Source organism: Sorghum bicolor, chromosome 1 (assembly GCF_000003195.3).
Source record: "Sorghum bicolor cultivar BTx623 chromosome 1, Sorghum_bicolor_NCBIv3, whole genome shotgun sequence".
Taxonomy (NCBI): domain Eukaryota; kingdom Viridiplantae; phylum Streptophyta; class Magnoliopsida; order Poales; family Poaceae; genus Sorghum; species Sorghum bicolor.
The window spans coordinates 57098261-57116493 of NC_012870.2; the positions used below are offsets into that span (position 1 = coordinate 57098261).

Below are 18233 nucleotides of genomic sequence, written 5' to 3' on the forward strand. Positions count from 1 at the left end.
TTATCCCCAAGTATTGGTTACAGCTCTAGGCACTATTGCAGCGATATGAGGATCCGCAAGATCTATAGATTTGTCTTGTCAACACTAGTAGGCAATAGCTACTAGCTACGCAAGTTTTTGCCTCCCATGGATGGTCGTTTCTTCAGTATTGATAAAGAGTGTGAACTTTTTTTCATGTTTCTAGAGCTATTGCGGGTGAGTTTTGCGGCCGTGGTTATCTCTTTGTAATAATTTGGACTGATGCTTTTGTCTTGGATAAGGTTGGAGTTGAAACATCAATTCCTATTATCTAAAAAAACTTTGTAGTAGATCCATTTTGGTAGAGTTCTAAGTATTCATACTTCCGAAATCTTTTGAAGCTGATTCTATCTAGCTCTACAAATTTATAGATCTAAAGCTTTAGATACGATGAGTTTTTTGGTTAAGTTGTCTTCTTTCTATTCTAAATAGGAAAAACTCAAGACTTCTTGATTTTAGTATATGTATATAAATATAGTTTGGTGCTAGAGTAAGCCAAAAGAGGCCATTGTTTGGTTAAGTTGTTTTCTAAAATTAGTCTTAAGAACGTATTGTATTGTCTAAGATTACTTGTTAGTTCAAACTAAACATTAGTCACCTAAAGCTTAGCCAACTAATATTTAGTCGAGTAGTCTTTTGGATGCCCCCCCCCTCTAGAAGCTCTAGGGACACCTATTAGTCTCATAACCAATTAGTGGACTAGTTGTTAGTTGGGGTATAGATAAAACAAAATATTCCACCTATCATTCTGCATGTTTGGATCGACTAAGATTAGGTGAATCTCAGAACTGGAATTGTGTCAAACTTGGCATTACTTTGGATTCCCCCAAGTTGGTTACACTATATTCGACAACGTCTCCCATCATGACTACTCAGGCATGCCACATAGGATTCCCTCAAGTCGGTCTTGCCACCTCCGGGAATGTCTGCAACCAACAACTTCTTGGGTACGTTGTCATCGGGTTCCCCTAAATCAGTCACACCACCTCAGGGCTGACTCGAGCGCCTCCAACAATATTGATGGCCACGACCACTAGAGCAACTCGCCCGAGTCAGCCACGCTGTCACCGTGGCAACGTTGCTAGCCACGACCACTCGAGCACATCGTCGTTAGGCTTCATCTGAGTTTCCAAATTACACCAACCGGGTGCGCTTGTCACGTGCTCACGGACAAAAAAAAGGCAATAACATCAAATGTATCCCTCCAACCGATTCTTCGAATCACTCAGCGGTTCTAGGACTAGGGCCACCAGGTCTGCTCACGCCTCTCATGAACTCGATAGAATACGACTATAGAAAAAGCACTCAAATGAGAAAAGTACTCGCATTTAGACTTCAATTATGACAAAAATCTTAGAGATACCTCATTTAGTTGACGGACAAAACATAAACAAGATATACATGGTGTTATAACTTACTAGAAATTCTACCTGTAAATTCATCAAGACTCTATGTAACCACCACTGAACTATGCCCCTGATTGCTAATCACGAATAGATCCTTAACCCATAAAGACATAGTTATAATCACGTACTCACAAATCGACCCCCAATGCATGATGGACAAGCCAAAAGGATCCTAATCTATACTTGACGTAGGGTATATGAATCAGTATAAATTTGTGCCCAATGCACTACCCCTGATCCACTGTATGTGATACATTGATGACTAGTCGAACATAATAAATGATGACATGTTTACGTGGATTTTGAAGCCCGAATGAGTAATTTATGGTAACTAGAAGTGCTAACTCCATGAAACTAAGGAGTTTCCCAATCCGAATGGTTTGGTTTTTATTAGATGATGAATCCGAAAGATTTAGGGTATAGATCTCCTTGAGGCCGATTGAAACACACCTAATCAAATCCAATCTATTTGTCTTTACTTTCTTACCTCCATTTACCCTAAAATTATTCAAACCTTGCATGTGACCCTCTGATCTCGTATTTCCAAAGGTGAAGCCCTAGATTTGCAATCTAACCAAGAGCAACATGTCGATGTACATGCTCTAATTGGGTCCTTCTCGTGTGAGAGTTCTGATGATCTTTGCTACCCCCTTCATTTTAAATTTCATTACAAGAATCTTGAAGAGTCAAAGCATATTAAATTCGACCAAAATTATAGAGAAAATTACACAAAATTGATATCAAATAAATATTACTATAAAAATATAATTAACGAAGAATGTAATGATACTTAATTGGCATCAAAAATATTATTATCTTATCATATAAAATTGGTCAAACTTAAAATCTTTTACCTATCCAAGATTCTTCAAATGATTTATAATTTGGATGAAGCGGATTGTTTGGAAACATGCATGATGTCATCCATCATCGCCTACAGGAATATGTATCCTTTGCTAAGGTCTTGTTTAGTTCGCCCCAAAAATAAAAAACTTTTCAAAATTTCTCATCATATCGAATCTTGCGGCACATGCATAAAGTATTAAATATAGTAAAAAACAAAAATTAATTACACAGTTTGCTTGTAAATCGTGAGATGAATCTTTTGAGCCTAGTTAGTCCATAATTGGACAATATTTGCCACAAACAAACGAAAATGCTACAGTGTCTGAAAATTTTTCATTTCGCCAACTGAGCAAATTTGTTTATAAATCTAGCTGTTATCACCACGGAAAAGCATGATGTTACCACTCGTAGACGGAATCGGAGAATATCAGCACATCGCTCGGCGAGGCGTGGCATTCCACTGCAGGTGAAAATTCAAAATGCTCGGTGTTCGACACGTCAGACGTCTTTGCAACCAGAATTTTCATTTTCTTCTAGTGACATGAGTTTTTTTTAGTATTTTAGTATTCAAATTTTAATACAAACTTTTTCTACTAAATATATCTTAGGGAGGATTTTCTAGTGCTAACTACTAATTTAAAACACCAGAAGAACTCTAACATTTTAGTAGTGCTAAGTTTTGATAGCTAGCTAGGCCACCTAGCTTGTTGATTTTGGTGCTGGTATATATATAAATTCACTTTCATTTTTACCACCAAAGGTTAAAAGCCTCAAGCAATGGCACGGTGGACAGGATTGTTCTAATAAAAATAAATAAAGCTAGGCTGATCCCAGTCCCAGCTTTGCTGAGCACTGCTATTTGCTTTGGTTCTCTCTTGCATGGATATGCATGTGCCTGTCATGTCTCACCTTTTTTTTTATCTTGTCATGTCTCACTTTGATTCTCCAACACTCATTGTTGCTCTAAACCCGTCACTACTTGTTGGCGCTTCTAGCTTGGTCGTGATCTTCAGGCGCACATCCACCCAACCTTGTTTTACCTGATGCTTTTCTTAATTCTATCGACAAGGCCAGCTCTATACCTAGTACAGTTTGTTACCTGTATCACTCAAACAATGATATGATGAGGTAATAATCAATTATATATGCCTCTATTTTTTTTTTCCTGAAAACATTCATTCATTCATTTGGAAAAGAACACCCATACGGCCATACCCTGCACATCCTTTCCGAGATCCTTTCTTTTCTTTCTTTTTTGCAGGCAGGTGAAGTCACCCCTGTGATTGTGAGGTCTGATCTAGAAGATTGGAGCGTGCAGTTGAGCTGAACCGGTTGTGCCTCTGTGCCATGCTCAAGGAATGGAACTACGACGAGTGTGTGTACGACTCCTAAGTCCTACCACAACCATATAGGCTTTGCAGCAGTAAGTTCATCATCATCATCAATCAAGTAAAGGAATATTATTTGTTGTTCAGTAAGGTGTGGTTGGTTAATGAGTTGCACAGGTCGCTGGTGACATCCAACCCATTTCTGATGGACCACGTTACACCAGTATCAATTGGTGGCAGTTGCATCGGCCGCGACGACCTGCCGTGCTCTCTGCTGCTCCTGCTAAAGGGTAGTACTCGTACGTAGATAGATGAGCTAGCGTTCGCTGATTAATGTTTCTTTCCTCACCAAGTATCAGTCAGGTCCACAAGACGTCACGTTATGTGTTGTCTTTGCATTGTTGTGACTTATGAGTGACCATGCCGTAGACGACGACTTGCCCTGTTTTTTTTCCCCCTGCAAAACCGTGCCAACTGCAAGATTATTATGGCAAAGGCTTTATGGTGGATGGAACTAAAAATGAAGGAAAAGGAACCAAAGGCGCGAAACGATCGGTGTCCTCTGGAGAGAGAAAAAAAAAAGGCAAACGCGACTGCGACGGCACCGGCAGGCGGCACGGCAGCATGACGCTGCCGCGGCTGCGGAGAGGTGGTGGGCGGACGGACGGGCGAATAAGGGCACGTACAACGCCCGTCTTTACCCCGTCTCGGAGACGTATTTTTTCAGAAAAGTCCTCGGCTCCGTGAAGAGACGGGTGCTCCGTCGCCTCGCGAGACGACGGCCATGTCCCGTGCTCCGAGGCGGAATAGACGCCACAGCACCGTTGTAGACTTTCGTCTCCGTAACTCGACAACGTACTGAGATCCTGCGCGCCAAATGCATCTGCACCTACATATCTGCCTGTCGGCGTCCTTGCTTCCCCCTTTAGCACTGACAACGTCCGGTGCTAAAGGCTTTGCCTCGGCCCGTGGCACTGGCCGGTGTTAAAGAAGACCCTTTAGCACCGGTTGGTAACACGAACCGGTGCTAAAGGGTTCCTGCCCTGACAGCACCTGTCAGTAGCCGTTGGACAGGACCCTTTAGCACTGGTTCTTGTTACGAACCTGTGTTAAAGGGGCCTTTAACCCCGGGCTGCAAAAAGGCCGAGGTTTTTGGCGATTTTGGGCATCGACCAATGCCTCATTCTGTAGTAGTGAGTCTGGCCTCGTGTGCGACGGAGAATGGCTGTTAGTCACCTCAGCCTATTGTCGAGGGAGTAAGGGGTTTTAGCTCTAGCTTTGGTTACCCCTACTTGTGGTACCCGACATTCATAGAAAATTTCTAGGAGTAGGATTGTCTTTTTATAAGCCATCTAACAGCACTACCTCTGAATTTGAAGGAAATGGCAATAAATGGATAAAAATATAATGGATGGCAGTGAGGGGAAACTATAATTTTGGATGGCAATAAAGGAATTAATTGTTATAGATTTCATTGGCACCGTAGGGAACCTATTTATACTAGTATAGTGCCCCTGCTAACGCCACGGTTTCATTCTAGAGATGCACTTGAAAACAACCATTTTCAACCAAACGAAGATATATTATTTTTCATAGTTTTTAGTCTCAAGCAATTGTATACAACCATTCATATAATGCGGAATACACTCATACATAATAATAAAGTCATATCTCGCATACTATAAATAAGTAGATTTCAGAGCTCGGGTTGGATATCCAAAATAGCCCCTAGTCAAATGCATTAAGTTTGGCGCCTGCTGGAGACTGCTCACTTTGGAAGGGTGCCTGGTCTTACGGTAGTACGTATGTTTGCATAGAAGTTGAGCAGAGATATTCTCCCAACCAAGAAGAATAAGCACATTAGAAAAATTAGGGTAGAAGATCACAATTATTTATTTCTGGAAGAAACGGTAATGACTACACCTGTTTCTTGTTCCTGATGGATGAAGAGCTAATTGTTTTGTTGACACCGGGTGACACATTAGGCAGAGATGATCTGCTTACAGTTACAGGTAATCTGATCCTCCTTGTTGCTGAAGGATCTTAGTTTGAGCCCAGCGAAGCAGCTGCATATTGCCCATCATTTGCACTTCCTGATTAGTTACAAGATGATTTGTATATAAAAAAGAAATAGGTGTAGCATTTACCCAACTACATGAACAACAAAGACTCTTGTGTGTGTCTTTACCTCTAGTAAGGTATAGAAAAAATAAATTTAGGAGATGCAAAAGTAGTAGCAAGTAGCCAAGTACAGCTAAAACTACAAAGGGAATGCCCCTCACTTGTAAGAGAAGATCTATTTTGTCCAGTGCGAAGACGGAGTTGTCGTAGTTGGCCTTCTTGAGAACAAGCGATTCAGTGACTTCTTGCTGTCCAGGACATCCATCAGGTAGTCCTTTTTCTTTCTTACAATCTTAGTGAGATTTGTTATGTGAGTTCCAAATGCCTAGTCCTTTTTCTTTCTTACAATCTTAGTGAGATTTGTTATGTGAGTTCCAAATGCCTATTCTCAATACACAAATGTTTAGTCCTATGAGATTTATTATGTCAGTCAAACATAGCATCTGCAATGTAATTCCGGTAAGTAACACGCTTTTAATTTGGCTTCAAACAAATTAGAAAATTGAAAATACCATAGTTGTCAAAAGTATGGGGGCTCAAGGCCAAATTGAATCATATTAATATTTTTTGATTTTTTTTTGTATTTCTATATTCACCATGCAAACCAAAACACCTAGGTTTTTCTCTCCTTCCCTAGCTCCTATGATTGATGCAACCGACAAAAATCTTGGCTTAATTATAGTGGCACCAGCATGCTGCATGACCCCAAGCATAACAGGTGTATATACCTAGTTTACATAATAATAGTCGTCCACACAACACATCTAGAATAGAATATGAATTCTACAAATGCCAGAACAATATAAACAGAAAAAAAATCCCCTCATCACGTCAAACCAGTTGATGCACAATTCCATACCGACAAGAGAAGCGCAATCTCGAGAGCATTGGATCTTTAAATGTGACGTAGGCATTCCTCCCTGATGCCACTGTATCACCTGCAACCACAAACCAGAGGCCAAAATCACGATACAGTTCAAAACATAAGCCAAAAAGGGGGCAAACATAACTATAGATAAATATAAAACATAAAAAACCAAGAGGTAGACTGAAAGAAATCAAGAGGCGCTCACAATCTAATTGGACGTCCTTGATTTTGCTGGAAAAGGAGAAGAACTTGCGCACCTCCCTCTTAGTTGCAGATTTGAGATGTTCTGCACCCACACCGTCCTCGCCACCCTCTTCCCCATCTCCTCCAGGCAAAAACAATCAAGGAAGGAACTCAGATGAAGCACATGAACCAACGGTGATTTCGGCCAACGGAAGGAACCCTTGCCACCGGGTGGACTGGGAGCAGGAGAGGAAGGCGTTGTTCATGGAGGGAGACAGGGGTCGGGCGCAGCATGGGAGGGGGAGGCACGGCCAACGGGGGAGCCTATGCCGAACGCGGCCGCAGCCGGCCGAAACCCTAGCCGACCGCCGATTGGGAGAAGAAGACGGAGGCCCTCGCCGAGGACCGAGAGTGGGGCGCGGTGCTGGCCAGAGTAGAATAGAAGTGCCGGCCAGTGAGGGAGGCGTCCGCCGCTGCCAGCCTAGTCGCGAGGTGCGGCTCTTGACTACCGAGAGGTCACGGGCGACGGGGAAGAAGCCGCACGTGTCATCGGTCCCTCTCCCCTAGCCTAGTGTTGTTATTTTTTCAGAAAAAAATGGACGCCAGGAATCGAACCGTGGTCGTCAGGTGAGTGAGAGCTGCGCTTTTCCTCACGTGACGAGGCGGAGTGTGATGGGTGAGAAGCCTGGCTTCCCACATCCAATCATGGCCATTGATTTTGATGGATGTGTTTTATTAGCCTTTGATTTTAATGGAGACGAATTCTTGTGTGCACTTTTTTGGGTACACAATGGTTGGAGGTTCTCAGCGGGGGATATTTTACTGGGTGGACTAAGTATAATTTAAGTGTTCCATTATAGTAGAGATGTATCTGGGGGTTAAATGTTGCATGTATCTAGGTGAAGGCTAAAAGGAACCGATTCAAAGTATCATGTATGTGTCTGGGTGAGATTCCGTCTAGGTTCCTCCGTCCAGGTTCAGAGAAGAATGTGCATGTTGTGTATATAAGCTAACACAATAGGGGCCATTTCTGTGCTACCATCAATTAGTGCTCCCCTTGCAGTCTGGCTCGTGTATATCATTGACACAATAGGAATGGCAGGTGTGGACGTTTGGGGTGCATGATGACCATCTTGTTCTTCCTCACTGCGTCGTCGCCGGTACTGTGTAAGTTACATCTTACTATCTCTTATTTTTATCTTTAACTGTCTATGCATCTGTGTGTATAATAAACTATGGGCCGATGAACAAATCTTTCACATACAGTCGGTCGTCCTCACCAGCACGAGGTCAGAACTGCAAGGATAAGGAGTAATGCTACAACTGTAGATGACAACAAGGTGACTGTGATATTTTGCCTAAAGAGGTACTGTTATACGAAGCCACCACAAGATTGCTATTGTTGCTTGCCGACAGACTTGTGCTACAAGACAGAGAGTGACTGCAGGGCGTCGTGCCCTAATTGCAATCCCAAGTGCCCGGCATAGTCTACCCCTTGAATCGGCCATTGCATGCAATTGGTATTGTGATCAACGTGAATGATTATTACACTAATAAGCAAGATCTATAGCACGTGGCGACTGTTCTTCCATCTTTATAATTTGTGTTATACTTTTGGATTCTCAAGTGTCATGAATTTGTCTCTTCTCTAGTTTATTTTTTTCATGCATTGGTCACTATTTATGGTTTTGTTTACATCTATGGCTCTGGAAAAAAAAATGGGCCTTTTTCCTGTGTGCCATTATAAAAGATGCTCAATTTCTCTATGCTATTAAAAAGTTCACTCGTCCCTGTGTGACCAGACACTAATTTCTTTTGCCCTGTGTGCCATTCCGTTACCTTTTTGTTTGTTTTTAGCCGTTTGGGTGCTCTGACGTGTGGGACCGGGCTGAGAAAAAGACCACACTGTCCTTTCATGTCTGGTCGACCAATGCTGACCGCCGCCGCCCCCAGTCTCCCAGTCACGCCTTCCACTCTCTCCTCGCTCGCAGCCATGGACCACCAGGGGCTAGCGCCGGTGCCGCTGGACCCGCAGTCCCCACCGATCTCGGCGGCGTCGGCGTCGGCCCCGGCCTCGCCGTACTCCGCGCTACACCCGCTCCTCCTGCCCTCCACGAACCCGCACCTCCTCCTCAAGCCCAAGACGCTGACCCTCTCCCTCTCGTCCTCCTCCCTCACCTCCATGGGCTCCTCGTCGCCACACGCCCCCGCTACCGATGCCTGGGAGGTCGTCACTCCCACTGCCCCCCACGTGGACAGCGAGCTTGATGACTGCGCCATCTTCCCGCCGCGGCTGCACGAAGGGCTGGGCCTGGACGGCGAGCCCGACGAGGTGCCGCCGCTGGGAAGGAAGCGGAAGAGGAGGAGGAGGGTGTGGGGGACGATGAGTGGCTGTGGGGATGGGGGTGGGAGAGGTGCCGCTTGGCGGCGAGGCGCGCTTGGGCGACCGGGGTTGGGACCGTCCAGGAGCGGGTGCTCGTGCACGGCGCGTGTGGGTGCCCAGCGGTGAGGCCCGCCGTGTGGTCGGCTGCGGCGGCAGCTGCTGTGGTGGGGGCGCTTCTATACGCCCGTCGGCGGGATAGGAGGGAACGGGACCTGCTCGTGCTTCTCTCCAAGGAGAAGGATAAGGTTTGGATCTCTCTTTATCCTCTGTATAAGTCGTGATGCCAAAGCGATGTCTCTGTGAATTCGATTCGTAGTTAATTAGCTAGTTTGTGTCATGGACGATCCCCTGGGACGAACAGTATGGTGAGATGGAAACTAGTGGTTATTATTGTGCTTCGAGAGATATGCCATTGATTTCGTTTAAGCAAGATATTTATCTGAAGTTCAATATCGATGTGAAATTCAGAACCTGCTACTGTGATCTTGCACCATTTGGTTTGTGGGGAAGCAGTGGCGGAGCTGGAACAAATTTGAAGGGGGTGCATTTGCCTTGTGGATTATTACCAATGTTTGTGTTGTTTCTTTAACTTTCAAATATTTTGTGCTGGATCTAAAGGTTAAGGTAATTGTGCCAAACTATTTGATACTCTTTACTGAGCAATGTCCAGATTAAGGAAGCATATAAGTGCATTAGACCAATATAAATGTTCATGTAATGATTGATATTCCAGTACTCATTGGATTGTTGCTTTTAGGCCTTGTTTACTTCCAAAAAATTTTGCAAAATAGGAATAGTAGCACTTTCGTTTGTATTTGACAAATATTGTCTAATTATGGACTAACTAGTTTTTATTTTTATCTATATATAATATTCCATGCATACGTCTAAAGATTCGATGTGACGGAGAATCTGAAAAATTTTGCAAAACTGCTGCATCAAATTGCTTTAATGAGTGACATCAGAAACGGCAATGAAGCAGTGAAGATCATCAGGAACACCACTGTCTTTTCCCGCCAAAACGCTTGGCCAGCTGCTGTCCGTGAGATGGCACAGAGGAAGTCAAGCAATTTCATTTCCTATGGGCATCAGTGTCAAATGGTTCAGCCGTTATCCACCATTAGAGGCAAAAGGCAACGGAATGGCACACAGGGTAAAAGAAATTAGTGTCTGGTCACACAGGGACGAGCGAACTTTTTAATGGCACAGGGAAATTGAGCATCTTTTATAATGGCACACAGGGAAAAGGCCCAAAAAAATACCTCTTTCTTGTATGATCCTTTTTTCAAACATACCTATATGGCCTTAAAATGAAATTCTCTTTCTTCTATGGCCTTCCATCTATCTTTGGCACTTCACAGCATTAAGTCAAGAATAAAATAACTATTTTACTCCTGGCAAAAAAAAATAAAAGATAGAGTTTTGTTTGTCTGTTGTATATTTGAAGTAATATTACTCTAATAAGTTGACACGTAATATTACGTAGGTAATTATCTCCTATTTATATGAGTCTTGTTTGCTCTTGAGAAAAATGAACTTCCATCTCCGAACGCGTAAAATGCACGGTACAGCTCCGACCAGCTGTCCCTCTCGTTCTAGGTCTAATTATCTAATGCAAAATTTACGACGTGTTCAATAAGGCCTTGTTTAGATGCGCTCAAAAACCTAAAATTTTACAAGATTTCCCATCACATCGAATCTTGCAGCACATGCATGAAACATTAAATATAGATTAAAAAGATAACTAATTGCACAGTTTACCTGTAAATCACGAGATGAATCTTTTAAGCCTAGTTAATTCATAATTGGACAACGTTTGTTAAATAAAAACGAAAGTGCTACAGTGTCAAAATCCAAAAAAAATTTGATCTAAACTAGGCCTAAATATGAAGTGTCTATTTTAGGATCGACTTTGGTTTCACACGTCCATTTCATGTCTCTGCCCTTGCGATCATTTTTCTTTTCTTTTCTTTCCTCAATAGTAAATGGGATGTGCTGGCGCTCGCATGTCCGACGGGATAGGATTCCGACGAACGGTATCCTGTGCATGTGGCTTCGCAGGCTGTCCTGTCCGCATGTGCATCTCATCATGTCCGTACGACTCTCCTGAAACATGCCACCTCGATTCGACCCGCCCGTATATGTGCGCCCCCATCCCGCTCGAAACAAATCGTTTCTTCAGGGCACGTACAACGCCCGTCTTTACCCCATCTCGGAGACGTCTTTTTTTCAGAGAAGTCCTCGGCTCCGTGGAGAGACGGGTGCTCCGTCGCCTCGCGAGACGACGACCATGTCCCGTGCTTCGAGGCGGAATAGACGCCACAGCAGCGTTGTAGGATTTTGTCTCCGTGACTCGACGACAAACTGGGATCCTGCGCGCCAAATGCATCTGCACCTACATATCTGCCCGCCGGCGTCCTTGCTTCCCCCTCGGTCACGCTGGCTGTTCGGCGCCGATGGCTCGCTCCCTCAGTCGTGGTGGTGGCTCGGCGCCGACGGCCCGCTCCCTCACTCGTGGTGGCAGGTCAGCATTGGCCACGACCCGCGCAATCACCAGTGTTCTTGTTAATGGCGCAGCGATGGCGCCATCCTCCAGCGGTGCATCCACCAGAGGCAAGCTTTCCCAACTTTGACAGAGATGCACGCGTGATACCTGGATTGCTATCATTTTTAGGTTTCTGAATCTACCGACACGACCATTAGTTTCAGATTCAGTTTTAGATCGATTTCTGAATCTATCGAAACATCAGGTCCAGCGGAGGCAGCTATCAGTTTCGGATTTCTGATAGCTACTAGCCAATTTTCTGAATCTTCAGTTAGAGCAAGTCTGTGAGCACTGTGATTTTTCTAAATGTGTCGTTTATCATATATATATACTGCTCCCCTTCTAGCTATTGTTCTGAATGTTTGAATCGAGCGCTAGATTACTGCTGCCCTTGTAGCTATTTTTGTGACACTAGTGTGCACGTTGGAATGAGAAAAGAGCTTTACTTTATGATTATGAATGTGAATAAATCTTTGCTAGTTACAAACTGCTCCCCTTCTCCATCCAGCCGATGGTTTTCAAAAACATGTTGCACGTATAAACAATATATGATTTATGTCCATGGTCTCTAAAAAATATTGTAATCATATTACTCTTATTTATGATTGATACATTTTGTTCAAATAGCCACACAATGACATACAAAAATTTATTTTACAGTTGATCTTAGCTATATGTAAAGCATTAAACAGCTTATAGACTATGAGACCATCTATGGGTTGTATGATCTGTCTTTATACTCGTCTGTATGATAGATTTGAGACGTTTAGAGACAACCACTAGTCTGTGCGCGTTGTACATGCCCTAATCAATGCGGGGCTGGGGCGTGGATCACTCATCGCTGTCATGGCGGCGTTGGGCTCCGCAATGGCGACACCATTCAGAGCCTCAGAGGTGGAGCGTGCAGAGTGCAGTGCTCATGGGCTGCTGCGACTGCAAGTCTGCATCCGAATAGTACCCTGTTCCTTCTTGCCCTTTCTTCTCTGCTGCTCCTGCTGTCCGTCAGTGCATCTTGGAAAACTACTGGTTCTATCGCTGCAGCGACAGCGAGCGAGGAGATCACTGACGACGGAAAGCGAGCCGAGGCGAGCTGAGGTGATCGAGGAGGGACAGAGGCTAGTGGTGGTGCTGCGTGGTGGCGGTGCCTTGAGGATTCGGGAAAAGAAAACAACGGTCGGCGTTGTTGCCGGTCATATATACTGCATGATCAGATCAGATGCGATCTCTCTTCACGAGTGCTCTGCTCCGGATGCTGCTGCGTCCCGCTCCAGCGTGGACAGTCGGTCCACTGGCCCCTGAACCGCTGCTACCAACTGGCATATACTACTGTATGGGCTTGTGTGCTTTGAGATGCACGCAGCACTGGCTTGGCTTCTGGCCTTGTGTGCTTTGATAAGATGCAACTGTGATTATACTACACCCCCAAACTTGGTAGTATTATTATTGGTGACAAACCCAGGCCCAGCTCCAGTCTCTCCAAATTGAGACGCTGACAGATCAAGCCGAGCGTACAGTAATTATGTTTGTGCAGCCACACAAAAGGAACTGCAGGAAGTAATGAAAGAAAAAGGGTCGGTTTCAGGCAAAGTGGAGGAGCAATGGGCGGTGCCCGAGGCAGAGGCTTGGGCCGCTGGGGGCACAACACAACACAACACACCACCACCACCTGCCCTGCCCCTGCTGCTGCCTTGGGTTTTGCTTCGCTTTCACGACCATGATGATGATGCAGCCCGCTGCTGGCCTCTCAGCCGGACACACTCTCGTCGTTTGGGAAATGCGAACGAGCTGGCGCCTGATGCCATGGATCTGATCGGCACTGCTCGTCTGTGGTCTCTCAGCTCTCAGCCGCTTCGAATATGAATATGTAGTAGCAACGCTGCCCTTGCTTCACCAGCCAGCCACCTTGGGGGGGCCTCACGCGCTCAGGGTACAAAGTAGGAACGCATCCGAATCGAGTTTTTGGGGCGGTGGGTGGTTAGCTTGCGAGGTCATCCATTCAGCCCAAGAAAATTCCATTCCTATGGCTGAAAAAGATTACCATGTCACCCTCCATCTCCATGCGTAGTTTCAGTTGGGCATGAACGAAGCTCTGCCGACAGCGACAGAGGCAAGGCAATTGATACGATACAGTACAGGATGCAGTGCCCACGCCACGAGCCATCAGCGCACGTTGCGCCGAGCCGGCGCTGTTCCTGCACTGCCAGTGCCACCTGGTGTGGTGTGGTGTGGTGCCGGCACAAAAATAAAGCCATTCCACCACTGGAGGAGTAGGATTATCGCCTTTCAATGGCCCAATCCAATGCTCCCTTCCTCCTTCCTTTCACCGGGCGTCCTGCTGGCTCGCCGGGACGGTGCAGTGCAGGGCCGGGAAGCGAATCCTGCACTGCAGGAACCTGCGTCCCTTGTGTGCTCTGCTTGCTTTTCTTTTCGCGTATCTCGATGACTAGACGGAGACGCTACTATAGATGTGATGAACTTCAAGGCATCAATCACGTTGCCCACTCCACCTCCGTCCATCGAGATCCGCGGATCGATCGAGGCCTTGTTTACTTCCAAATTTTTTTACAAAATGTGAATAGTAGTATTTTCGTTTATATTTGATAAATATTGTCTAATTATAGACTAACTAGGCTCAAAAGATTCATCTCGTCAATTCCGACCAAACTGTGTAATTAGTTTTTATTTTTATCTATATTTAATACTCCATATATACGTCTAAAGATTCGATGTAATGGGAAATCTGGAAAGTTTTGCCGATGGTCCGATCCGCGAATGGCGAAATGAAATGCCACAGGTGCTACCGGAATATTATCACTGCAGCAGCCTGCAGGCCAGCCGATTGATCCACACACATCCCTTGTCAAATGTACACGTACAAGTCCGTACAGTACAGCAGCACGGAGATCTCGACATCATGAGCTTTTACTCCTACCCACGCACAGAACAGTACTGCTACTTGATGTACAGTATACATGGATTTTCTCAAAAAAAATTACAAAATTTTTCAAATCCCCTATCACATTCAATCTTACGGCACATGCATGAACCATTAAATATAGATAAAAGAAATAACTAATTACATAGTTTACCTATAATCTGCGAGACAAATCTTTTAAATCTAGTTAGTCTATGATTAAATAATACTTATCAAATACAAACAAAAATACTACAGTGCTCATTTTACAAATTTTTTTAAAACTAAACAATGCCTCATTAGAAATTTACAAGGGGGGCGGGCAGATAACAGTCGTATGTGATGTGATTATATTTTTAGATGGGATGAAAATCCACCAGTGTACTATACGCATCAACCTTTTGTGTTATTCAGCTCCACGGCAGAACTAAGGCCTTGTTTAGTTCCCAAAATTTTTGCAAAATTTTTCAGATTCCCCATCACATCCAATCTTGAGACGTATGCATGGAGTATTAAATATAGATGAAAATAAAAACTAATTACACTGTTTGGTCGAAATTGACGAGACGAATCTTTTGAGTCTAGTTACTCTATGATTGGACAATATTTGTCACATACAAACGAAAGAGATACTGTAGCAATTTTGCAAAAAATTTAGGAAGTAAACAAGGCCTAAAGTAAAAGTTGCCTCAGTGCTGTTCAAAAGAGAAAATGCTGTCATCACTGTCGCAAACTAATCATGTTTGGGTACCGGTAACAACCAATGTGAGAAACTCTCACCCTTTTTCTAGCAGCTTGTTTCTTTCAGGACAGGCGGGTTTACTGCCGCAGTTTTGCTTTGCCAAACAGTTTTAGCCATATATATAGTTGTCTGTCATAGACTTACCTCTACTCAGTTTAAATTTATCGGTGTTTTTCTTTCGTAACAAATCAGCATCAATCGATTTATTAGCCGTAGAAACCATCTGCTACCGGTTAGTCATATCAATATCAAAACCTATCATACTTAAGGCATATTTGGCACAACTCTAGCTCCAAAATCGATAGTGTACTTAGAATTTAGATTAATAAAAGTGGATTATATATTTTTATGTAACTTAAAATATAAATAAAATGAGTCATGTAAATACACTTAACATGTGCAGCATTAGATCTAGATTTTTCGAGTTATAGGTGCTTCTTTCACATAGCTTTAGCTTCATGCGGCTCTTGTCATATTGGTCTATTTGGTACAGTTACTAGCTTTTAGGTTGAGTGGCTCTGTCAAACAATTTTTTTTCATTGAGATTGAGAAGTGCATCTATGTTGTTTTTGTGAAGTGATTTTCTAAGATTAACTAGGGGGCTGGAAGCTAAAAAATAGTTTTTCCTAATTCACTATATGCATAGTCATTGTATGTACTATATAGTTTAGGATCGGTTTGGGACTGATCCGTTCCACGTTTTGTAGCTCTACTTCATGTTTTTATTTTTATTTTTGATGCAAACTCGCTAAGACTTTTCATGTTTTTCAGCCAAACAATTATAGCTCCACAACTCTGCTCTAGGAAAAAAAGTGGAGTTGTGATATAATCTAAAAAGTTGCTCTAAAAACTCTAAAATTTTGTGAAGTTGTTCCAAATTATAATTTATTCTAGGTGAATTAAATCCCCCAAAATCCTAATCACATGTGTATATGCCATTAGTATCTTCTACTAGGCTTAAAATTTGGTAAGCACAAAGCCTATATAAATAAGAGATGGTTACCTATGTAATTTACATTACCTCATAAATTTGTTCTAGAATTTATGGGATAACTTATATTTCAGGACGAAAGAAGTGTATTGGTTTCTTTAGTTTCTTGTAAGAAATCATTTACTTATCTTTCTTCTTTAATTCGAATGCTACATTATTATTTTGCTTATTTGATACCTTAATTAATGAATATAGAAATTATTCTAGTTTCAGTGTTCTAAGTAGAATGTTGTTTTCCTTTATTATAGGTTACAAGAAATACATGTAGCTTGTGATCAAGAGTTAAAGACTATTATGGCCGAAAACGTCCGTACGAACAACGGCAGAGATGCCGTGGATGCAGCTGCATGCATTCGCCGCTGGTTCATGAATGCATGGAGGGGGGCCACACTCGGCCCTGGCCTGTGCACGCATCTTCCATGACTCACAGGCTGCAGGCACCGGCTGGCTTGGCCTCCTGTCGAATCTTCTAATAATCTATATCTATACCTAATACGCAAAATTTCAGCCTAATCTTTCGTCTGGTCGGATTTTCGTCTGGCCTCTATAACTATCGCCCGCTCGCGCTGGGAACTCTGCATCCGGATCCGTCTTGCGTTATTGCCCCCGCTTCCAGAGTCCTGACCAAGGTCGCGCGACCGGCTTCGTCTCGCTCATGTCTAAATCCAAATCCAAGCTGGACGTGCTATTGTAAAGGCAAACCAAACAAAAAGGCGAAGAAGTCCAAACCCAACCAAAGCCAACAGGAACTCCCGAATCTCCCGTTCCAAAGGTCTCTGCAACACCGGCATACCAAAAAAAACCTGACAGAGCTCCCCCCTATTAACATCAAACATGGCAAGACCAGCTCGCTAATCAGCTCACTGCCAATCGAGCACACCAAAATTCTGGAGAAAAAAAAAAACCACAACCCTGGATCTACCTGTTGTGGCTGTGGGAGGCGTTAGGGGCATTGGCTGAGCTGCCTTGGCGCGCTTGCGGAGCGAGAGATGCGACGCTTAAAGCATGGAACGACACCCACGCGACCAGCACACTCGCCCCCGCGCACGATGTGCATGCTCAACCCCAAGGCCATCGTCGCCGTGCGGCCCGTGCCGAGGTGGCGTATTCGACTCCTGTTGCCGACGGCGCCCCAACGCTGCCAAGCTCTCTCGGCTCAACCACCGCAGACGGCACACTCACAGCTCCATGGCAGACAGAGAATGGGAAGATGAACAGGTCATCATGGCTTGGCGGCGCGTCACTACTTGTGCAACAAAGTGAAGTAGGGTTTCAGGATGGGCGTGACCTGAACCGTCCAATTTAATCGGACGACAGGGCAACGTTCGGGTGTCTTTTGGGCCGTGGCCCAGACATCAACACAATCGGTTGGTCCTAAAGTTTGATTTGTTTTGCAATTATTTTTATGGTTTTTTTTTTACAAAACTTTTTATGGTTTAGATTCTGCTAAAAGATAGGAGTATAGATGGTTTATAAGTTGCTAGAAAAAACTAATGATATAGATGAGCAAAAATACGTTCCACAAAAAAAAAATTACGTTGGTTTGCTGGTAACCAATAAAATCAAATCAGAATTGTTTATTTGGTTATGAATTAGATAAGAAAACGAGTTTGTCTCATGTATAGCTCGGGCAGTTTGGAAAGCTGAATAGGAATCCTAATCTAAATAAAAAATATTAAAACTAACAACAAATTTCTTGTGTTTTAATTTAATATTAAGCTATATTAAAAGGTAAAATTAGAGTAAGAATTTTTTTTGCCTAATTTATATTTTATTATTAAATAAATATGACTCTAAGCTATATATTATTATAAATATTAACTAGCTCATACCATGGATGTCATGGTTATCAACAAAGTACATTGTAGATTTTATTAAATTTTATAGA

General features: G+C 43.5%; 3 long non-coding RNA genes and 1 pseudogene across 3 annotated transcripts; 3 read left to right on the plus strand and 1 right to left on the minus strand.

The window, feature by feature from the left end:
• Positions 6378–7328, minus strand: LOC110431727. The gene is made up of 2 exons (XR_002449168.1): positions 6793–7328; positions 6378–6657 (listed from the first exon to the last, which is right to left on the minus strand). It is a non-coding gene; the product is annotated as an uncharacterized LOC110431727 (long non-coding RNA).
• On the plus strand, positions 7820–8435 carry LOC110433380. Its single transcript, XR_002450801.1, has 2 exons — positions 7820–7937; positions 8037–8435. It is a non-coding gene; the product is annotated as an uncharacterized LOC110433380 (long non-coding RNA).
• Positions 8764–10520, plus strand: LOC8055626 (annotated as a pseudogene).
• LOC110431834 lies at positions 11371–13708 on the plus strand. The gene is made up of 2 exons (XR_002449296.1): positions 11371–12637; positions 12740–13708. It is a non-coding gene; the product is annotated as an uncharacterized LOC110431834 (long non-coding RNA).